Source organism: Mus caroli, chromosome 3 (genome assembly GCF_900094665.2).
Source record: "Mus caroli chromosome 3, CAROLI_EIJ_v1.1, whole genome shotgun sequence".
Lineage (NCBI taxonomy): Eukaryota > Metazoa > Chordata > Mammalia > Rodentia > Muridae > Mus > Mus caroli.
The window spans coordinates 70084064-70109617 of NC_034572.1; the positions used below are offsets into that span (position 1 = coordinate 70084064).

The 25554-nt window shown below is 37.5% G+C and overlaps 1 pseudogene; it reads left to right on the forward strand.

Annotated features, from left to right (window-relative positions):
* Nucleotides 1-18529: 18529 nt before the first annotated feature.
* On the forward strand, nucleotides 18530-19471 carry LOC110291735 (annotated as a pseudogene).
* Nucleotides 19472-25554: the final 6083 nt, after the last annotated feature.

The window sequence follows — 25554 nt, forward strand, 5'->3', positions numbered from 1 at the left end:
AACTAAGATGTCAGAAACACCCCACCCCCAAGATGCAAACTATTGCAATCAGGAGCAACTTGCAATCAGGAGCAAGATATTGCTCCTGATTGATTACAATAAATTGATGTCAAAACCCTATTTTCTGGGGATGCCTCAGACATTTAGGCTATAGGATTTGGAAAAGTCCAACTAAGATTGATCTAGAAACTTCCTGCCTAATGACTAAGTATGCAGGCTGCTGAAATAGAAAAGCTGTTTGCAATATTAGCCAGCTGTAAACTCTGCAAACTCTAATAATGACTCTTCTGGCAAGTCATATTCTACAAAGTAATAGAGGCCCACACAGCTGTCTGATTGCATTAAACTTTATTCAGTAAGAGGGAATTAACAGTTGAAGAGGTCATAGACTCTAGGGAAGACTCAACTTCCACCATTATGTAAATTTATATACTATTCAACTGGCTTAAAAATAGATAACCTTATATCCACAAATTAATGCAGCTCTTGCCTCTTCAAAGAAGTTTAACTTTGCATTCGGTAGAAGCTGTTAAAAAGAATCATAACAAGTCAAACAATATTGAGTAAGTGACTGTGCAATGTCCATCCCTAAATAGTAGATGTCGAGTGTGCCACCTATCAACAAGTCTCTGAAGCACCAAAGATAACAGGGCAGAAAGATTGTAATGAACAGTGGGAAGGTGGTTGTGAAATATAATCTCCTGGATAAGGAAGAGATATTGCATTCATGAAAATTAAACAGCTGTGACTGCCTGGACAAAACCTGCAAAGGCCAAAGCAGCCAATTGTGGGAGAAGGATTTAAGGGTTCTCACACCTAGTTGAAGTGTAAATTCAGTTGGTTGCTTATAGTTTTCCTTACTGACAAGTCCAATGTACTCCAATCATTTAACCCAAGTATTTATGGAAAAGGTCAATTGAATTTAGTACATTGTAGGTAAGTAGGTAGGTAGATAGATAGGTAGATATGCAGAAAAATAGATGAGGGTACAAAAATTTAAGGGGAAGTTAAACGGTGGGGTTATAGAAGATTTGGAGTAGGAGATATTTGTCTGAGGGGTAGAAGAGAAAAAAGTGTATTGTACTCATTTTTTTAATTCTCAAAGTATATAATTAGCAAAGTATATAGTACTTAATCTATGATTTAGAAGAGAATATGAAGAATATGTAAAAAGTGAAGACATATATTAATAAAAGAACAATGAAATTCACAATTTGTGATTTGAATAAGATAATCCAATTTTTTTGCAAGAAGCCAATAACTGGAGCCATGAGAAGACAAGAGTGTTTTGAATTAGGTGAGATATGAGCCAAAACATGTAGGGAAGGAAGAGACCAGAGGTTTCTTCATGCTCACTGGAAGGTCCCCACTTCCTGAGATGTTTCAGACAGCCATTGGCATTAGGCCTGTGGTCAACTAATTGCCCAGCTCCTGAAAGTTAATAAAACATGGCCTTTCACTGTGGCAGGGCAATGTGATTAAAGCACCTGGCAAAAAACCAAGACTAAGTCCCTGTGGTACTGAGGTGGGACTTACTATCAAATCAGAGATCTGAAGTAAGAAGAAAATTCCTTAAAGGGACAAGGTGAACAGCAGCCACTTTTGGATAGAGGAACAATCAGAAGCTTTTGCGTATTCCAGACCAATCCTCATAGTCTGTTTCTAGATTCTCTTTTTATATACTTTCATTAATAATATTTTTTCCAAGATGTTTATCCGTACCCTTTGCATGACTGAGTGTGTGAGTCTGGTAAATTTCAGAATGGAAAAGAAAATAAAAAGTTGAAGAGGCCAAGGAAGGTGACAATGGGGCAAATATACAATGACCTCAAAAATTAAAAAAAAAATTTGAAAAATTATGAGAGAGTTAAATATGTACTTAGATTGTGTATCAAGAAGGATTTTGCTTTATTGGCAGACAATTATAAATAGATTTTATTAGCTACTATAAATGGAAACCTACCCATGTATTAATATTTTCTCTATATACAGAAATCTTTAAATATATGTAATGATAACATTTTTATAAAAATATATTTGATGTTTGGAATAAACAAGTACAATGTTCTGGTTTTATAATATAACTCAAATATTATTGAAAAAGAAATTTCATAGTGAGAGTAGCAGTGTAACTGTACATGTGAAATCAGATACACCTGTAAAATGTAAAATCTAAGGGTTAAGAATTAATATGTGATAAAATTCTGAATTAAATGTGAGCACTAGACACTAAACTCAAAATTGTTGGAGACTTCATAATTTAATATAGAATGAGAGAGGATTCTAATCGTGTCTGTCCTTTACACAGCAAGTTAAAATGTATTGAAGAAAGTGAGGTATGAGAATGTATATTCTTATATGTTCATTGGTGAGAGTAGGGTATCAAAGTTTCCCACTATCAGTGTGTGAGGGTCTGTATATGACTTGAGCTGCAGCAGTGTTTCTTTTATGTACTTTGCTGCCCTTGTGCTTGGGACACAGATACTAAGAGTTGAAATCATCTTGGCAGAATTTTCCTCTGATGAGTATATAGTGTCCTTCCCTATATCTTTTGATTTGTTTTGCTTTAAAATGTATTTTAGATTTTAAAATAGGTATACATGCATGCTTCATGGGTTCACCTGCTTGGAATATTGATTCCCAACAGTTTACCCTGAGGTAATATCTGTAGTTGGTGTTAAAATATGTTTCTTGGAAGTAGAAGATGGATAAATCTAGTTTGCACATAGCTTTAATCAGTGTTTTGTTATTAGAGAATTTAGTCCATTGATATTGGAGGTTATTAATGACCAATAACTTTTGATTTTTTGTTAATTTGTTGTTGCCACTGCTATTGCTGTTGTTGTTGCTGCTGCTACTGCTGCTACTGCTGCTGCTGGTGATGGTGCTGCTTGCACTTTCCTTCTTCTGATTTTTTTGATATGAAGTTATTTCTTTTATGAGTTTTCATGGTTGTAGTTAACCTCATTAATTTGGAGTTCTCCTTCACCCACCTTCTGTAGGGCTGGATTTGTATATATATATATATATATATATATATATATATATATATATATATTCCTGAAATTTCTTTTTTTCTGGAAAGATTTTTTTCTCTCCATCTAGGTTGTTTGGTATAGTAATCTGGAATGGTACCTAGAGTCTTTTAAAGTCTCCAGCACATCTGGATTTTAGATTCTCCAGATAATGCATGGGAAGGCATGAAACTGAAAAGCTTCTATTAGGCCTCATTAGGAAAAAATGGCAGCCTTCAGAATGGGAAAAGATTTTTGCCAACTCTACATTCAGTGGAGAACTAATATCCAAACTATATAAAGAACTAAAAATCTAGGTATCAGAAAACCAAATAATTCAATTAAAAGTGAGATATAGATTTAAACAGAAAACTTTCAATAGATGAAATTTGAACAGCTGAGAAAGAATCAGTTTTCAACATCCTTAGCCATAAAGGAACTGCAAATCAAAACTACTGAGATTCTAACTTATATTGTTAGAATGGCTAAGGTCAATAACAAAATGGCATGCTGGTAAGATTGTGCAATAAGTCAAAACACTTCTTTATAACGAGTAGGAGTAAAAGATTATGCAGCCACTATGGAAATCATTATGGCAGTTTCTGTGGAAGGTTGGGATTTATCTCCATCACGTTCTAACTATAGCACTTTTGCATCTATATTCAAAAGAAGCTTCATCCTACCATAAGGACAATTATGTTCATTCCTACTGTATTCCTAATTGCCAGAAATTGGAAACAATCTAGATGTCCCTTCTCAGAAGAATTCATAAAGAAGAGGTAGTACATTTACACATTGAATTACTAATTAGCAGTTAAAAATGCCATGATGTCATTTGCACACAAAACACTGGAACTAGAAAAACAATCTTGTGTAAGGTAACCTAGACTCAGAAAGATAAATACAGTTTGTCTTCTCTTATAATGGATATATGTTGTCTAAGGAATATTATCCATTAAATAAAGGATAACCAAGCTATAGTATGAGAGTTTTAGTGTAGAGGAAGGGACTACATGTGACACATGAATCTGCTTGGGAGGCTAAAACAAGATAAATTTTATTGATGGACTATTCAATGAGATAGGAAAATTCAAATGGAAGGATCTGGTGAAGATCAGGAGGGCTGAATGAGAGAATATGTGGAGGGATAGCAAGACTTTAGAAACATTTGAGGCAAGATAGGGGAACCTAGTGCAGCAGAAACTTCCTAAAATATGTGAGCAAATCTTATTGAAGTCACTAAAGAATGTGGGAGGAGTCCCCATTGTTCATCTCTTGTCACCAAATGAAGCTTTTAGTTACTGGATTGTTTGACATCCAGTGGAGTTTTGGGCCAAAGTGATCGCAAGCCACCCAGGATGTTTGCAAGACAATAGGTTATTCTCTATAAAATGAATGCAAGTCCCCATTCTTGAAGACAAATACCTCTGTCACACAACTTATTGAACAGTGGAATGTTGATCTGGTCACTACATAGAACCTACACCTGTAGGTTCTAATGTCTTTGGTAAGGAAGGTACTCCACAGATTACTAAAAGAGAAATGTAACACAAACCCAGCTACCAAACCATTGATCTACACTTTGTCTTGCCTTAAATTATGCTTGGAAAATGATGGTGCAATGCTTGTTAGAGTAACAAATTAATATCTAATATGACTTAAGGCCTATCCCATGAGACAGAGACTAAATAGCAAGAAGAGTTAAGGTAAAACCACATACTACTATTTTTTAAAGGAAAAATAAAATGATCTCGAATGATGTTCTATTACATGAATGGGTCAGGTCATATTTTAGAGATCACCAGAGAGGCTTAATCATGCAGCAGATGGGTATGACAGAGAGACCATAGAACTCACAGCCCGAAGTGAGATGTCTCCATCAAATTCCTCCTTTTAGTACTCAGGAAACCCCAGCTGAAAAGGAGCTAGAAGGAAGGAGCATAGGAGCCAGGGATGGAGGGCACAAGGAGAGCAAGGTCCTCCTGATCAACATGAGCAAAGCTCACATGAACTTAGAGACTGAAGAATATTTATAGGCCTTCAAGGATCTGATTCAGGTTGTCTGCATGCATACTGTAACTTCCAGTTTACTGTTTTTATGCAATTTCTAGGATGACAATGAGTGGGTCTCTTATTTCTGTTCTGTTGCTTTGGTTATTTCCTTATGTTGGTTCGCTTTGTCTAAATTCCATTTGATGATTTGTGTTTTATCTTATTGTATTTTTATTTTGTTAATTTTGTTGTTATCTCTTAGAGTCCTATTTTTTTTTCTAATGAAAGATAGAAAGGAAGTGAATGGAATGGATGGAAAATCTGGATGGTAGGAGAAAATTGATAGGAGTAGAAGAAGGAGAAACTGTATTTAGGATATATTGCATGAGAAAATATTATATTTTCAATAAAAATTAATTATCAAAATAAATAATCTTCTTTCGCTAATTTTTTTTGTTTTTTGTTTTTTTTGTTTTTTTTTTTTTTTTGTTTTTCGAGACAGGGTTTCTCTGTGTAGCCCTGGCTGTCCTGGCACTCACTTTGTAGACCAGGCTGGCCTCGAACTCAGAAATCTGCCTGCCTCTGCCTCCCGAGTGCTGGGATTAAAGGCGTGCGCCACCACGCCCGGCTGCTAATTTTTGTTAAACTGGTCATCAATATAATACTTCAGTAAAGAGTTAAATTATACATTTGAGAGGTTTGAGAAGAACTTTTATTTGTATCTTAATTCAAATGAATGAGAAGAAAATGAAATCAATGCCAAGTTTGGAGTGTATATATATATATATATATATATATATATATATATATATATTTAATGACATTTTGTAATACATATATACATATATATGTGTGTGTGTGTATATATGTATTACAAAATGTCATTAAATATATTTTCATTTAATAAAAATAGCTATGCTCATGAACACTTTCTATATATTTCATACATATAAGTATTTAGAAGTAAATTAATAATATGTCTGAGATATTCTTCAGCATTTCAGGAATATTGCATTAGTTACTTTTCTATTTCCCATGACAAAATATACACATAAACAGTTTAAACCAAGAGACACTGGTTATCAGAGGACTCAGTCTATTACTTTGAAGTGGCAAAGCAGAGCACTCATATCATGGAGAAAAGCATGAAGATGCATAACTGACTTTCTCTTCTTTAGCTCCTCACATCCATTCAGTGTGGGTCATCCAACCAGTTAATTTTTTTTTTTTTATGGAAACATCTACAGCAACAAACTTACAAATGTGCTGCATCATCCCATAGATGATTGTAAATTTAATCAGGTTGATAATGAAGAGTAAACATTTAGTACAAAGGTGTAATGAGGTGAAGTATGACTGTCCATGAGTTCCTCATCACTGAAGTAAGTGTAAAATTTTAAGATTTCTCACACTATTAACTTTTGTACTGTCTTTATTCAAAATGTAATAACAAATATTTAATATTGAGTCATATGTGATAATACTATTAAATTTTTAATAGATAGAAGCCATTTTTAAAATATAGGGTGCTGATAATAGTCCCCCAAAATTAGAGTCCATACACACCTGTATTTCCAGTTAAATTCTATCAACTGCATCATACAATGTACAACAATATCTGGGTGAATAACGTATTTTAGGATTAATTATGAGACACTTAAACATGATTTATGGTGTTCTACAGCCTAGATTGTTGAGTTGTACTATGTTCTATTATTTCAAATTTGTTTCTTTAATTTTGTCATGTTTTAATGTTATCATTACACTTTAATTGACTTTACTGTATGTTTTGATAGTTTTAACATTATTTGCCATTTTGCACTCAAGATGTGGAGTAAAGATTAGACTGTATAATCTTGAGCAATAGTGATAAGCCTTTCTGTTTCAAGAATGCATTAACTTCCTCCTCAAAACTACAGAATTTAATGCACTTCATTTAGTTGGGAAGAATATATTTTACATGTAAGATTCGCAAATTTCAGTTGTTTTATATTTAGCTACATTTTTTCCTATTTCTATTTTAGCTACATTAATAAGACCAGGATGAGCTCATTGGACTTTTCTGTGTTTTCTTTTTGAACTTTTCTCTAATGAAAATGAGATGTACAGTGTATGAAGAACACTACAGGTTACATTTCCTTAGATCTATGCTTTGATATACCATAATAATATCTCTATTGGTCTATTTAATATTGTTCTTCCTGAAAGTCATTTGATTTTCTACCATTGTGTCTCCATAAACTATGCTATAAGCCAGAACCCAGCTGTCTATCTTTGAGTCGGTGAAAGCAGATGAGTTTAGATGCAGATATGTTGACATCAATATATTTTATGGTTTAATATACAGCTTATTTTTATAATTCTACAACCAGATATATAATTAGTTAAAAATTTCTGAATTCCATCCCAAGAGCAATGGTGAAGTATTGATAACTCGTTTCAAATAAGGCTGAGGTTTCTGTATGCTGTAAACAATATGCATTTGACATCCAGTGAAGCACATCATTATTTCCAAATCACATTGAGCCCTGTGCAACAGGAGGAAATAAACATGAAAAGTAATGAAACCTCTCTGTTAGATCAAAGACTTTTAAACAAAGTTTTATGAACATATCTGTTGCTTTTTTTTTAATTGCTATGATGTTAACATCAATTTGGGTAGCACACATACTTGAAAATGTGTGCTTAGAGATTAACATGATGTGTACATGAATAAAATCATCTCAATTCTTAGCTCCACAGTCAAATAGAAGTTCTTGTCAATGCTCCTTTTTGCCATATATACTCCTTTAATATTTGTCCCACTCACTATTACAAAATTGTGTTAATAAGGCAATGACATATTTGTTTAAGAAATAATCCTTAATAAATTCAGATACTTAGTTGAACATAAAATACATTTTCAGTAAATTTTAAGAAGAGAAAATCTTTTAAGAATTAAAATTATATTTCTGAGAAAATATCAATGATTAGATATTAGTGAAAGTTAAGAATATAGAAAACATGTCAGTATTTTTATTAAAGCAAATGATTACTTTAAGATATATAAATACATAGCCAAAGTAAAATAAGAATTTATTTCATTCAAATATTGAGTACAAACATTTTTGTGTTTAAAATAACTGTTTTGTTTCAAAATAGTTTCTACAAAGAAATTGAGTCCACTACTTTAGGTGAACGGATTTTGCTTTCAATAATTTCAAACCACAGAGCTGAAGAAGTAACTCAATGGATAAGATTTGTTACTGTTCTTGTATTTGACCACGGTTCCATTACCAGCAACCATACGGTGGTTCATAACTGCCTGTATCTCCTTTTCCAAGAGCTCCTATGCTTTCTTTAAACTGACCTCCTTGACGTTGTGTGTGTTCATGGGGAACTTCTATAAGGTCAGAAATACAAAATACACACAAGAGAGATAAGCTAATGAACAAATATACTTGCTTTTTTGTAACCAAATTAAATTACATTTTTATTAGATATTTTCTTCATTTACATTTCAAATGCTATCCCCAAAGCCCCCTATACCCTCCCTCTGCCCCAGGATAATAAAAAAGTTTTCAAGGTCAGTCTTACTTAATATTAGTTCTAAATTAAAAACTTTTAATAATAGTACTTGTTTATTTCATAATCATTTTAGATGTCAAATATTTGGATTCTAATTGTATTTCAGCCTAATGTTTAAAATCTTGGCTCTATTAAGTAAATACTGTAAGACAGGTGTTTCTATTATATGCAATTTCACTACATTAAGGAAACCCTGTCAGAAAAAAAATGCACTTATTTTAAGATCATTGTATCTTCTAGATGTTAAAAAAAAACCCTATAATAAACATTTTACATTTGGGGGATGAGTGCTGAAATTAAAACATAAACAAGCAAAGACGTATAAAGAACAAACCTCAGACCTTCCTGGATAATAAGTGTTAGCTCATTCCTGGACAGAAGAATACCATGCAATGTGTCTGCAGCCCACTGTTCATTTCCCTGTGGATTCCTGATAGGGTGGATGCCTTAGTCCTAACCAGAATGCCTACAAAGGAGTGTTTCTGTTTGCTAGAATTTCTGAGGTCATGCTTGATCATTAATCTTTTAATGATCTCTAGATATTGCTGTTTCCGTTTTTAATATTTTAACCACTCCAAATTCTCAGAGTTTGGTTTTTATCTTGGATCTTATAAATGTGTATTTCTGACCTAAAATCTAACTATGTAAAACTCAATGTGACATCATACATGGTTGTGTACTTTTAACCTCTTGCTAAAAGGAACACAGCCTGAACTCTGTGAAATAACTATGAAATAAATAGGTCTGTTAGGAGAGGATCACGTGAATCACAAGAATAAAGTGATTACAGTGTAGCTCACATTTCCATTTAAACTGAAAATCCTGCTGAGGGTTTGCAATATTTGTTAGCTAATGGCCATAAATAACTCCATAATCTATACAGAATAATTAGCCTTATAACTTTTAGATAGAGTATGACAGTAAGGGAGCACAAGGAATAGACTTGAACTATCTTCCAGAAAACATCATAAAATAAATGGTATTAAATATGTTTATAGAATATTCCTACCAATTATAGATAACATGCCTTTTCCCTAAAATCAAATAATAATAGTAGAAGTGAGGTTTGTGAAATAGTTGACCCAATTTGTCCTCCAGCTGTCTTCATGAAACTGGCTTCAGTGAGCAGAGCCAGCTGGGAAGAATTGGCTCTCATCCACAATACAGGGCTGCAGGAGATCATCAGAGGACCCTTAATTCTTCATTGCCTGGTGTCCTAGTTACTGATGGAGTCTGGGTTAATATGAGGAGTTGAGAGCACTTGACAGAAGGAAAGCATCCACAGTCGACTATTGAAAAGCTATTGCTGTCTCTCTTACCATTCGGTTTTGACTCCCAGATATCTATTCCTGAGGATGTTAACACTGCAATTTCAGTGTGCATATGTTTATATCTTTAAAGCAAAGTATATTTTTTCACCAACTGTCAAATGGAAATATATTTTAAATATTGATTGGTTTCAAGATTTTTTTCATTTTGTGCAAAGAAAGTGAATCAATTCATGTGGAAATTCACTCCATTTCTATGCTATTGTTTAGGGGCCATAATATTGGAAAAACTACCACTGCATTCAATGCTGAGTGAAACTATAAGAGTGGTGTGTGTCAGTGTATATCAGCATAGAAAATTGCAACAAGTATGCTTTATAAAACAACATCAACAACAACAACAAAACATTCCTTGTGTCTAGAGCCCTTACTATCAATGCCTCGTGGAGTATGAGAACTTGCTGAGGTTTGGACATTGAAGTCAACAGTGAAAGGGGTGGCCGGTGTACTGGGGTGGATGTCTTATGCATTACATACTTAGCTTCATTGAATTTATTTAAATTCCTTCATTCATATAACATTACTTATATAATTTAACTTCATTAAAGTTTTCTAATTTATTTTTGTGTGAATTTCATTTGTAAGTACTGTATTTATTTCCTTCTCAACCATTCAGACTATGTCAAATTAACTCGGTACTCCACAGTATATTCTGATAACAGCTTCCCTTAAAATGTAGGCTTTGTTTTCCCTTTCTTGATGAATCTCAGAAATTAACTTATCATATGGAATATAAAATTATTTTATGAGAGATGAGGATGATGAATACTGCTATCATTCCAAGCACTCGAGTGGCTGAAGCAGGAGGATCACTGAGTTTAAGACCAGTCTGGTTTACTTACTATTGAAGAGTGAGAACATATTTTAACAAAAGCAAAAGAACTCAAAACAACATTTCATAAAAATAATCAGCCTCCAAACGCTGACACTAGTGGATGCCCGACTTGCCAGCAAGGAAGACGCCACAATAGGATTCTTCTGCTCACGTTTATTGGGAGAGCTTGATAGGGAAGGCGAAAGACCCTGCACCCCAGAACTGGCACTGCTTATATAGGCCTAGTAGTGGCGTGTCTATACCTGATTGGTTGTGCTTTTAGTATCTCACTTACATTCCCTGGGATGGGCTGTGACTTGGTGCAAAACCCTTATGCACATGTTCACATTGGTTGTTTACGGAACTTACAGGAGGTGACCAGCGGTAGCCAGTGCCATCTTGTAATGGCATATGTGGCTTCCCACATCACCCCCTTTTTTACTATTATGGCCAGATCCAACGATCTAGTCGCTAGCCTCTTCAGCTCGCAAAGATCAAGAAGGATCTCGTTTTTGGCAGTCCATGATCACCCTATCACATGCAATGGGCATAGCCTCAGCGATGTGCAAGGGCTGATCAAGGAAATCGAGTCTTTCTCATCCCAGTGCAATGGGTACACAGACCCGTGGGGTGCTAGAGCTAAGGACTCGAATGCCTATTATTTATGTAGCATGGATAACCATACTTCAGAGGAGACCCCTTGTTCAATGGCCATGAGTGCTTGTGTGATGGCCACCTTGTCACATTTCTGTTGACCAAAGCATGAATACCAATCCACAGCATATGGCAGCGCCAAAAAGAACAACTCCCACCAAAAAGTAGGAAAGTAGGAAAATGCAGAGGTAAGCCAAGAGGTAAACTGCACCCGACATATACACCAAACACATAACACATACACTATTACAAGCATACATCCCAGGGCTCCCATCAGCCCTGAGGCAAGGGAAATTATTGAGGAAACACTTGAATGTGTCAATTGCATGGACCTCAGGAACACAGACCTCTTCAGTTATCACTAGAGGGAGCATTCCCAGACACAGGAATATCCACGTCGTCATCGTTCTGCTTGTTTTGCATTGCTCTCTGGTCAGCCGTTCTGGGACCCACAGCTGTTCTTGGTGATCCTGGGGAAACACACAAACAGACCCTCTCACCCATGTCAACACTATCAACACTGGTGGGCAATGATTTCCACGCCCTTATGGCAATCTGATTCACCTGCTCAAACACCTGCACTGGATATCCTGTCTGTTGTTGTGCAAAGAGACCTTGACCAAGCAGCATATCCCTATCCCATGCTGGATTTCCTGCAGCAGCATTAGCCGCTGACTGTTCATTTGCAAGTTCAATAAGGAGGGCTTTCCAATCTAAATACTGCCCAGGTGAAAGGCATGCCTTCACCAAGACTGCCCAATCAGACGTTGTCATGCAGTGTCTATTCAAGGCCTCTACTTGAGCCACAGTATAGGAGGCAGTTAGGCTGTACGTCTGCATGGACTCAGCCAAATTCCTGATTACTTTGAAATCTAGAGGCTCATGATATCTCTGCCCTGCTTGGTCGGTGAAAATAGAACATCCCAGCAAGGAGAATCTAACCTCTCTCCAAACCTCCAGACAGAAAGTCTGTCTATAGGTGGCTGCCTTGGAGGCATAGGGAGGGGGCGCAGAAGCTAATTCGACTTCCTCCTCTGCCTCAGCTCTTTTGTTTTGTCCTTTCTGTCCACCTGATAACACTGTGTCTCCTTTCTTTTTCTTCTTTTTAAGCCCTTCTCCTCTTCCGACATACTCTCTTGTTGCTCTATAAGGATTTTCTGACCGATCTTGACTGCCTGACAGTCCAAACAGTAACAGAGTCTATATATCAGAACAAACAAGACCAAAACTATCAGACCTACCCACAAAGGGTTAATGGGAGAAAAAGGCATAACTACACAGCGAGGATCTATTGATCACTACACTGAGGTTATCATAGTCCCTTAACTTGTCCCAAAACCAGGAACCTTAACTTGTCCCAAATCCGGGAACCTTATCGTCTCAATCCTTTCTTTCCTTCCTTTATTTTCCTTTCTTTTGCTTTCCCCTTTCCTTTCCTTTCCTTTCCTTTCCTTTTTCTTTCTCTTTCCTTTCCTTTCCTTTCCTTTTCCTTTTCTCTTTCCTTTCCTTTCCTTTCCTTTCCTTTTTCTTTCCTCTTTCCTTTTGTCTCTTCTCCCTTTTTCTTCCCCTTTTAACCCGGGGATCAATTTGGGAGACTTACGGTACCACCATTCCTCAGTTGAAGAGTTCTGAATCCAAGAGATCATCCTTGGGTCCCAGTACGAGCCACCAGATGCTGCATCTGCTCTCTACCGGCAAGAACGACACAACATGGTCGAATTCTTCTCAACAGCATTACTCCTTCCCCGTGATGGAGTTCTGAATCCTCCCTGTAACAGGGGGTCTTCACTCGTGCCTGAAGATGTTTCATTCCCGGGTTTTGGCACCACTTGTGGATGCCCGACTTGCCAACAAGGAAGATGCCACAATGGGCTTCTTCTCCACACGTTTATTGGGAGAGCTTGAGAGCGAAGGCAAAAGATCCCGAGCCCCACAACTAGCACTGCTTATAAAGGCGTAGGAGTGGCATGTCTATACCTGATTGGTTGTGCTTTCAGTACCTCATTTACATTCCCCTGGATGAGCTGAGACATGGCGCAAAACCCTTATGCACATGCACACATTGGTTGTTTACCCGAACTTACGGGGCAGTAGCCAGTAGTAGCCATCTTGTAATGGCGTATGTGGCTTCCCACAGAAACCATTGCATATACTAGCAAGATTTTGCTGAAAGGACCCTGATATAGATGTCTTTTGTGAGGCTACTCTGGGGCCTAGCAAACACAGAAGTGGATGCTCACAGTCAGCTATTGGATGGAACACAGGGCCCCCAATGGAGGAGCTAGAGAAAGTACTCAAGGACCTGGGGGGATCTGCAACCCTATAGGTGGAACAACAATATGAACTAACCAGTACCTCCGGAGCTTGTGTCTCTAGCTGCATATGTATCCATTATTGACCAGTTGGCATGTTTTGCCTTGCCAAAAGTATTGTAGCATATAGGACCCACAGGTGAATAGAACTGGTTTTGGTTTCCCTCTTTCAGTATACTTCATACAAGTTTTTGCCATTGTGAATGCTGCCCAGTAAGAAATCAGCATTCTTTAGCTTGTTCTCTCTGTCTCTATATAAGAAATCAAAGAAAACACATGGTGGGACTTGTGTCTAGCTGCATAAGTAACAGAGGATGGCCTAGTCAGCCATCAATGGGAGGAGAGGCCCTTGGTCTTGCGAAGATTCTCTGCCCCAGTATAGGGGAATGGCAGGGCCAGGAAGCAGGAGTAGGTGGTTGGGGAGCAGGGGGAGAGGGGAGGGAATAGGGGATTTTAAGAGAGGAAACTAGGAAAGCGGATAGCATTTGAAATGTAAATAAAGATAATATCTAATAAAAATATATTAAAAATAAGAAATGTTTGTTATCTTCAAAAATAGGGTCTTACCATGTACTTCTGGTCAGCAAACAAAAGCAGTACACGTATGCTGTATTTTGGAGGGAGCCTCTGGAGACATCCTCACCACCAACTCTTACAGTACCCTTTACCTGTCCTGAGGACTTTTGCTTCAGAACTTAAGGCCATTATCCAGCTATGTAACGTACTCATATTCAGGCTCTTTTTAAGATCATTATTTTTACCTAGTTTTAAAATAGTAAGTTTCCACATAATTTAATATACTCTTAGCTTAGATTGCACACCACATTTTTTGTATCTTTGTATACTAGGTAATAGTTTGCCATACACTGACATACCAATTCTTTCATTACCATACACCACTTAAAAATTTTAGTTTTTCCTTGTAACTCTGCTGGCTCTTCTCTTATTCCATGGCGTGTACACTTACACATGCCTAGTTAATCTCTAAAATTTAAAATTTAGAATGTAATACCTGTATATAAGAGAACACATATAGTTTGACTTTCTGATCCACAGCTACCACAATCAATTATATATCTTCTTTTCATTTCTATCAAGTTTCTCAAAAATCATTTCATTTTTCTATAGTGATGAATAGAATCCCATTGTTTATGCACCAAATTACCACACTCTTCTTATGTGTTCATCATATTATGAACAGATAGATTAATTCTACCTCCCAATTACCCCCTAACTAAGGAGACCTGTAAGGAACATAGGTGTAATGGCATCACTTTAGTATAGCACAGTGTGCTTTTGGTAAATTTCTATGAGTGGTCTGATTTGTAACAGTAGTTCATTGTTGCCATGTATGGGTATTGCAAAGGAAGGTGTTGGTCAGGCTTTGGCAGAGCCTCTCAGTGAAAAGCTATTCCAGGCACATGTCATTAAGCAATTCTTGGTAACAGCAATACCATCTGGGTTTGTTATCAGCAGATGGGATGGATGCCCAGGTGGAACAGTCTCTGCATGGCCTTTCCTTCAGTCTGTGCTCCACGATTTCTCCCTACACTTCCTTTTTACCACAGGAATTCCGGATTAATATTTTTCAGGTGGCTAGGTAGCTCCATCCCTCAACTGGGGTCAGTGCCTATCTATTGCATATGGTCCCTACAGGTTCTCTTTCCCCTTTGTTGGGTATTTTGCCTAATGTCCTCCCTGATGGGTCCTGGGAAATCCTCGGATCCCTGGCATCTGGGACTTTCTAGTGACTACTCCCAGTTCCCCATCCCCCACTGCTACATACCCATTTTCAAATTCCTGACCCTCTGTACTTCTCCCCCATCTCCTCCCATATCTCAAATGGCCCCTCCTTTTCCCTTCCCCCTTTCTCCCTCCCAGATCCCACTCTCCCACTACTTCCCAAAGATTATTCTCTTCCTGCTATTGAGTATTATTGTAGCATTCACACTTTGGTATGATCTTTTTTCTTCTTGGGTTTCATATAGTCTATGAGTTTTATCATGGGTATTATGAGGTTTTTTTGTTTGTTTATTTGTATTTATTTGTTTTTTTTTTTGTTTTTTGGGGTTTTTTTTTTAATATCCAATTATTAGTAAGTACATACCATGTATGTTCTTTTGTTCCTGGGTTATCTCACTCAGGATGATATTTTCAAGTTCCATCCATTTGCCTGCGAATTTCATGAAATCATTGTGGTTTCTTCTTTTCTTTTTCTTTTCTCTTCTCTTCTCTTCTCTTCTCTTCTCTTCTCTTCTCTTCTCTTCTCTTCTCTTCTCTCCTCTCCTCTCCTCTCCTCTCCTCTCCTCTCTTCTTTTCTTTTCTTTCCTTTTCATTGATATTTTCTTTATTTATGTTTCAAATGTTTTCCCCTTTCCAGGTTTCCCCTCCTGAAACTCCCTATCCCATACCTCTCCCCCTGCTCCTATGAGGCTGCTCCCCCACTGACCTACCCACCCTGGAATTCCCCTATACTGGAACATAGAGCTGTCAGAGGACCAATGGTCTCTTCTCCCATTGATGCCCAACAAGGCCATCCTCTGCTACATATGTGGCTGGAGCCATGGGTCCCTCCATGTTTTGCTCTTTGGTTGGTGGCTTAGACCCTGGGAGCTGGGGGGTGGTGGTCTGGTTGGTTGATATTGTTGTTCTTCTATGGGGTTTCAAACCCTTTCAGTTCTTTCAGTTCTTTCTCTAACGCCTGGTTTGGAAACCCTGTACTCAGTCCAACGGTTGGCTCTAAGCATCTGCCTCTGGATTTGTCAGACTCTGGCAGAGCCTCTCAGGAGACAGGTAAATCAGGCTTCAGTCAGCAAGCAGAATCAACAGGTAACTCTGTTGCTCACATCATAATTTGTAAGCCACTCTAAGTTAAATCCTACAGTTGTGGATCCTACTGAAAAAAGGGATCCAGATCCACCACCTAAAACAGGGTCTCTGCTATCTACATTTTGGCCTCCTTCTCTCCCTGCCCCCTCACTTCAAAGATATTCAGCTGGAAGTAGTTATAAGGTACAAATATCTTCTATTGATATAAAAAGTTTAAAAGGCTTGGACCCAGTCCTTCTATAAATGCCATTACAAACTGATCTCAGATGATTAAGTCTGTGAGTTAAGGGCCAGATAGCAAATCCATGGCTCTGAGTTGTTAGGGTGTTTTCAAGATATTTTAATTAGAAACACCTGAGAGTAGTTAACAGATAACTGCCCAGATTACTTTATATATAGAGAGATAATTTTCAAAAACTTCAGAAACCACAGAATGTGACATTTAATGTTATTTATTCACTTGTTGTTGAGACATATCTGTTCCTAACAGTTCCTCATTTGTGGATTCAAAGAAGCAGCTGAGCATCTCTACCTTCAGTTAACGTTGTACACTGTGTCTAGGTGGCCACTGGGTAGAAATTGCCTATTTCTCCTACAAACATATACCGTTCTTGAGAGGACTCAAGTTACAGGCTAGGACAGCTTAGTTCTGCTGAGACAGAATAAGCTAGTCCTTAATAATTATAATTTTTCAAGGTCTGTCTGAATATCTTGGATGAGAAGGCTGAAGACAAATGCTACAACTTCCTGACATACTGGTGCTGTATAGGTAGGCAGCTGCCTCTATCATTTGTCTCAGTTCTGGAAGCTGTGTTAGGCTTCCTATATTTTCAGATAATATTGGTCATTCTCTCATTTCTGGCAGGGTTGAAAGACTAGTTATAGTCTCATAGCCAACCCATACTATTTAACATTGAGAAAAATATATTTGAGAACATAGTTTTCTCATAGTATGCAAGCTAAACCAGGGCATAATATATGGATTTATAAGCATTTTTAAAATTAACATAGATAACAGAGTGTTCTATTTAATTGACAAAAATGATGGACTGGGTATTAGGTATATTTTGTACTTTGTAAATTACAGAATGGTAATAGTTATACCCGGCTTATGTTTGAGAGAAACGTTGTTCTAATTGGACAGAAAAAGTGAAATATGGCAAAACCTTCCCCTAATGAATAAAGATTTCAGGGGGCCAATCACTGGGCAAGCAGTAGGCAGGACTTCTAGGTTTGAGAGAGGAAGCAGGAGAGGGGAGTTGGCTGGATTCAAAATGTGGAGGCCAAAATGCAGCTAGTGGAGGCCCCCATTTCAGGAGGTAGATCTATTGGTATCCCTTCCCAGAGGATTTACCCTAGATTGGCTTACAAATTTGGATGCTAGTTGCTGCCCTCAGCAATTGAGTTACCTATAGAGTCTGAAATAAGTTTGCGTGGTGTTTTCCTTCACACAGCAACTAAACTGTTCCAGAAAGGTACACAGCAAAGCATGGGTTTGTGAGAAGTGTACCCCAAAAGGACATGGGAATTTGGAAGCATGGATTGCTTTTTAAATAGTTCATGCAACAAAGAACCCCTCAATATTCTTCTGATACTTTACTTACTTTCACTTCATGTATTGTCTAACCACAGGAAAAAAAAATATGAATCTCAAAATCTCAAAAAATAGGTATCTCAAAATAATTAAGGAATTCTTCTCACAAGAACCTCAGACAACAAAGGACAGAACTGTAAAAATTCATTAAAAAAAGATGATCATGAATAATATAAGTTAAAGTGATGTAATTCTTTTGCTATTGGGTGATATTTAAATTTTTCCCTTCTTGTCCTCCTAGGGCTTAAGGGAGGGTTAAATTTTCTTTCAATTTTTTTCCTCGTCATTTTCATCAAACGTTTGCAAATTATCAATAGAATTAAAAAACGCCAATTATCCAATAAAATTTTATCATTTGTATGTGGGATACAAGTATTAAAATATTTCTTACATTTGCGGGTCTGGGTATGTAACGTGCAGCGATCATGGCCAGCCATCTGGAACTCAACAAAGGCACCAATCCCTGCACCTGGGTACCTGGAAGCTCCCTCCTGGCCAGGTGACTGAGGCCGTGAAAGTTGCTATTGACATGAGGTGCGGCCACATTGACCGTGTCCAGGTGTACCAGAATGAGAAGGAGATGGGAGTGGCCCTCCAGGAGAAGCTCAGGAGCAGGTGGTGAAGCGCCAGGACCTCTTCATTGTCAGCAAACTGTGGTGCACGCTCCATGACAAGAGCATTGTGAAAGGAGCCTTCCAGAAAATACTGAGCGAGCTGCAGCTGGACTACCTGGATCTCTACCTTATTCACTGGCCAATGGGCTTCAAGCCTGGGCCTGACTTTTTCTCACTGGATGCCTCAGGAAACGTGATTCCTAGTGACACCAATTTTGTGGACACTTGGACAGCTATGGAACAACTAGTGGATGAAGGTTTGGTAAAAGCAAGTGGTGTCTCCATCTTCAACCCACTTCATATTGCAAGGATCTTGAACAAACCTGGCTTAAAATATAAGCTTGCAGTGAACCAGATCGAGTGCCACCCATACCTAAATCAGTAGAAGCTGATTGAGTACTGCCTTTGCAAAGGCATCATGGTGACAGCGTACAGTCCCCTTGGTTGTCCTGACAGACCCTGAGCCAATCCTGAAGGCCTATTTCTCCTGGGGGATCCCAGAATCAAAGCAATTGCAGCCGAGCACAATAAAACTGCAGCCCAGGTGCTGATCTGGTTCCCCATTCAGAGGAACTTGTTGTGATCCCCAAGTCTGTGACACCTGCAGGCATTGCTAAGAACTTTAAGGTCTTTGACTTTGAGCTGAGCATCGAGGACATGAACACTCTACTCAGCTACAACAGGAACTGGAGGGTGTGCACCTTTATGAGCTGTGCCAAACCCAAGGATCATCTCTTCCACGCACAAGTCTAAAGATGAAGCAGACTGATCCCCGCTCCTCCTCAAGAGGGTTACACCTGTTCTTTCTGCCTCCTCAGCCCTTGTAAGTGTCCTGTGTCCCTCTGCACTGGGTGGCACCTTGCAAACCAGATGGTGAGAGTTAGTTAGTTTGATCTGGAGGGCACTACCCGGAGCTGCGGTGTTTCTTCCAGTCTTTCTTGGTCTTTCTTCTTACCTACATGGCTGACTTTAACAGGACTACCCTTTCCAACTAAAGAGAAGCAAGACTTATAAGTCCAAGTCGTGTCACTAACACTTAAATATGAGTACTTAGAACTGTAATCCTTTGGTCCATACTTCTCCTTGCCTCAAATAAAAACTGCTTTTGTGATAAAAAAATGTTTCTTCCATAAAATTTGAAAATTCATATTCTTTTAAATATGTAATATTTTATTAGCAAAAATTTAAGTTTCAAAATTTAGTTTTTCTACAATGAATTAGGATTATATTTTTAGATATTTATTGGATAGAAAATATTTTAAATTTGATATTACTAACTTCTAGATAGCAAATATAATTCCAAGCATAGTTTTGAAAATATTTCATTAATAATCTTACATATTGTCATTCCATTCATTCATATTTGTGTAGCTAGATATGATAGACTTCTCCCCAAGAATGGTCAAGAATCTAGTACCCAGGTGAAACAAAATTCTCTTTCAATAGTTGATCTTCTATTACAACATTTTCCATAATTCATTTAAATACTAATTTAGCTAATTTTAACACATTTTGTGGCCTATTAGCTTTGAGGTAATTTTTTCTATCTTTAGGGAATTTTTGTTTGTTTGTTTTTTGTTTTTCAACAAACATGCCTGTGCTGCACATCCATGTCCATTCCATTTCAGGGAGTGCTCTTTTTGATGTACTGAACCTACAATGGTTTATGGCCTTTTAGAAAGTATACATCAAGATTTATATTTCTTTTTTATAATTTTTTCTATTTCAAAGGCTTTATTAAATATTTTGATGACAAATCATCAGCTATGTCTTGACTGATATAGTTAAATATTTCAAAAGTGATGGCTTACCTTATTTTTATTATTCTAGGTTCTTTGTCATAATTTGTTTGACATTTGATTAAACAGACTCTGGCGTTTTATTAAATTATCCTAGTTATGACTGCCAACTGTGTTCTTATTTATTTAAGAATGTCTCATGCTACTCAATGGAAAACAACTTCAGTTTAATTCTTTGAAACTCATCAGCACTCAGATTCCACCTACAGTCCAGAATGCTCTGAGTGTTCTTGTAATCGTACTCTGTGGTTGTGATAAAGGCAGAGAAGTCTAGACCTTGAACATGACCTTTCATTGTTACCTTTACTTTCAGAGATCTTTGTTCCCAGAGTTGAAGGGGCACACTTATACTGAGGAGCACAATGGCTTTCCTTTGGTTCTGGCCTGAATGGGTCAGAGCAGTTAATTGGGGGAAAGTTCAGGGGCTATCCATCCTGGAAGGGAGGATGTCCTAACATAACTTCCTGTGGGCCAGAGTTTTTCCTTGTTCCTAGTCAAGAGTTAATATTTACCTGGAGAGGAGGATGTCCTTGGGTCTGCTGATAAACAGTTCCTTCTTCTGAAGAATGTTCTTGTTATGAGAAACAGACTCCAAAAATGATAATACTGTGTGCAGGTATAACTAAGTAAAGATATTATTTTTGAGCAAAAATTGCAAAGTCATACCCTATGTTTATAAGCTGAAGACATCAGTAAAGCTCTGCTACTTGCCACCAGAGCGGTAGTCATTCTGTCTCTCTTTTATTATTATTATTATTATTATTATTATTATTATTATTATTATTATTACTATTAGGTATTTTCTTCATTTGCATTTCCAATGCTATCCCGAAATTCCCCCATACCCACTCCCACTTCTTGGCCCTGGCATTCCCCTGTACTGAGGCATATGAAATTTGCAAGACCAATGGGCCTCTCTTTCCACGGATGGCCGATTAAGCCATCTTCTGATACATATGCAGCTAGAGTCACGAGCTCCAGGGGGTACTGGTTAGTTCATATTGTTGTTCCACCTATAGGGTTGCAGATCCCTTTAGCTCCTTGGGTACTTTCTCTAGCTCCTCCATGGGGGGCCCTGTGATCCATCCAATAGCTGACTGTGAGCATCCACTTCTGTGTTTGCTAGGCCCTGGCATAGCCTCACATGAGACAGCAATATCAGGGACCTTTTAGCAAAGGTTGCAAAGCTGGTCTTCATCATTTGGTGCCAAAACCCGGGAACTTCCGAACCCAAGGAACATCTCTTGCCTCCAAAAGCTGCAGGTAGGTAAGAGAATCAGAGGTAAGGGATAGAGTAAAAATAGGGACAGTCATAAATTGTAAATACAGTGAAACTAAAAGATGGAAGTTTCCCCTAACTCTGAGAGATCTCTTTTTGAAGGAATGCATACATCATTGATAAAAGCTAGAGGGATTTCTGTACATGCAAAACAAATTCATTGCTTTCTTACTTTTTAGACGATGTGTGCCCTTGGTTTCCTAGGAATGGTACTATTAATGTGGAAACATTGAATAAAGTTGGTGAGCGAATCAGAAGCTTTTATGCTGCTCATGGTCCTGAAAAGGTGCCCATTGAAGCTTTTACTTTGTGGTCCTTAGTAAAGGAATGCCTGAGAGGAGATGCAGGAGATGAGAAACGAGCACAGGGGACTTGGTCAGCTGTAAATCCGAGATATGTAGGAAGAGTGGCTAGACTACGGGACAAGCATTAAGTAAACATGAATTGTTTTTAACGGGATCTCAAGGAATCCCTCAAGACACGAGGAATATGGATTGAGAAAAATTGTTCACAGCCAAGAGCTGCTCCAGGTGGGAGGAATGGGGTTTAAAATAAAATAAAATAAAAAGAGTAAAACACTAAACTACAAAAACAAAATAACAGGTGTTAAAAAAGTCTTAGCTCAAGTACATTTATGTTGTTTTTAATTCCCAGAAGTAGGAATGGTATATATATAATTGAAAGAATTTGACAAGTTTGAGGAGAAATTAGGAAAGTAAAAAAGCAGGGCGGCATTGGGTAGCAACTATCAGAAGTTACCACTGTGACTCTTCGCCCTTCTCTGGCAGAATTCCCAGAAGAAGGAGATAAAGAATTAGACTTTGAACATAAGAGAGAAAAAGAAAGAGAGAATATGTTTCAGAAAAGCAGTTATTCCCTGATCGGGACCTTTTAGCAAAAAGAGAAGAAAAATGGAAATAAGCAATTTTAGATCTCTCCTAGGGACAGGAGGAAATCAGGAGACATCCTGCTTCCTCTCTGGCTCCTATGGAGATATTCTTAGTTCTGGTTAGGATATCTGGGTCCCTTTGAGATATCAAGTTCTATTCCTTGTATGTCTATTTTCTGGTTTTGGTGCACCAAATTGTCCATAGGTCTGTTAATTTATGTTTGTTTTTGTTTTGTTGTTTGAATGCTTGTTGTTCTGTGTTTCATGTTAAAAGAAAAAAAATGGTTAAAAACTTTATCTGCTGGCTGTCCATCCTTTGACTTAGTTTAACTTGTTTAAAAGGAAGTCTCAATTTGCACAGCAGAAACTGATAAGTTACACTGCACTGTGGCTAGGAGTCAAGTACAGCTGGAAAAGCCCTACTAGAGGCTAAATATCTACACAAGCAATTCTTTTTTTTTTATCAGATTTATTTATTTATTTATTTATATTGGGTATTTATTACATTTACATTTCCAATGCTATCCCAAAAGTCCCCCACCCACTCCCCCACCCACCCACTCCCACTTCTTGGCCCTGGCGTTCCCCTGTACTGAAGCATATAAAGTTTGCCCTGGCGTTCCCCTGTACTGAAGCATATAAAGTTTGCATGACCAATGGGTCCCTCTTTCCACGGATGGCTGACTAGGCCATCTTCTGATTCATATGCAGCTAGAGACAAGAGCTCCGGGGATTGGGGGAGGGGTACTGGTTAGTTCATATTGTTGTTCCACCTATAGGAATGCAGATCCCTTTTGCTCCTTGGGTACTTTCTCTAGCTCCTCCATTGGGGGCCCTGTGATCCATCCAATAGCTGACTGTGAGCATCTACTTCTGTGTTTGCTAGGCCCCGGCATAGTCTCACATGAGACAGGGTCCTTTCAGTAAAATCTTGCTAGTGTATGCAATGGTGTCAGTGTTTGGAAGCTGATTATGGGATGGATCCCTGGATATGGCAGTCCATCCTACCGTACCGCTCTAAACTTTGTCTCTGTAACTCCTTCCATGGGTGTTTTGTTCCCAATTCTAGGAAGGGGCAATGTGTCCACACTTTGGTCTTCGTTCTTCTTGAGTTTCATGCATTTAGCAAATTGTATCTTATATCTTGGGTATTTTAAGTTTCTGGGCTAATATCCACTTATCAGTGAGTACATATTATGTGAGTTCTTTTGTGACTGGGTTACCTCACACAGGATGATGCCCTCCAGGTCCATCCATTTGCCTAGGATTTTCATAAATTCGTTCTTTTTAATAGCTGAGTAGTACTCAATTTTGCAAATGTACCACATTTTCTGTATCCATTCCTCTTTTGAGGGGCATCTGGGTTCTTTCCAGCTTCTGGCAATTTTTAAAGGGGCCAACAGCTTTTAGCTTGTAACAGAAAGTTAGCTTAAAATTGGTAACTCAGAGTTGGAGTCATTCTAAGCAACATGTGGTATGAGCCAACCCAGGAAAACAGTTCTTTAAAGATGCTTCAAAATTGGAATAATATGTTGTATAATTATTATTCTAGAAACTAGTTTTATAAAGGATAGAATTTAAAACAATGTCTCTTCAATGAGGTATTCAATGCTTGTGTGGCATTTCTTTGATTTTGCAAACCCTGCCTAGGGAAGTTTTGGGACCTCACCTCTCCTTGCCTCTTGGGAATTATTTTTAAGCCAAAACAACATTATTACAGATCTATTCAGATGTTACTCAAAATAAAGTTTAAACTTAGATATGTGAAATGTCAATGAGGCTGTGGAACTTCTAAAGGCATTACAATCTGGCCTGCCCACTCCATATAGAATAGAGGAAGCTTCTGCAATCAATTGTTATCAGTTCTAATCAATGTAATCAAACATTAGCTGATTATTTTAGTTATTGTATCTCAATGTGCCCCAAGCAATTTTTGGAAAAAGAGAAAATTAATGTGGAATCATCTTTCTTCATCTCCAAATAAAGTTTTAACATCCTATTATGAAGCTGTTTTGGTGTTAATCAAAAATTGTAAGATAAAATCATGAAGATATTAAAAAAAAAAAGTCTTAAAAACCCGATGAGATGTCTATTTCTTGTCTCAAACAGCAATTAAATTGGTTATTGCAGAATATTGATATTTGTTCTCTTAGATAATAATTTTTTAGGTGAAATTGATAATCATTACACAAAAGATAAGTTGTTAAAATTGCTTCTATGCATGCTTTTGTATTTCCTGTAATTTTATGCATGCATCCCATAAAGAATATATCCACTATATTTATAAAGAGCACTTCTATGGCAAAGAAGTATATGTGATTTGATCACATTTCTATTCTTTAGAGTTTCCTCCTGCTTCCGCACAGATAATTGAATTGTGTGCTGTAGTCAGTGTTTTGAAATCTTAAAAAATCAAGCAGTTGGAGTCATTCTTAAAGGATATTATAAAATACCAGTAGATTTGTAAGATTGTTTTTTTACTATTCCTTTGCATTCTTAGGATTGTGAAAGATTTGCTTTCAGTGTTCTTTCTATTAATTTTAAAGAGCCAATGAAAAGGTATTGGTGGATAGTTCTTTCTTAAGGCATGGCTAACACTCCTACCCTATGTCAAAAATTTGTGGCACAAGCCATTCAGCCTAATAGACAGCAATATCCAATAATGTACATTATACAGTACATGGATGATATCTTATTAGCAGGGAATGCTCCTCAGAACTTGCTTCTATGTTATAAAAATTTACAACAGGCATTATCTGATAAAGGATTACAAATAGCTCCAGAAACAGTGCAAACTCAAGATGCTTATAACCATTTAGTTTTTAGGCTTACAGATCAAGCTACTTTCCCTCAGAAAATACTTATTCAT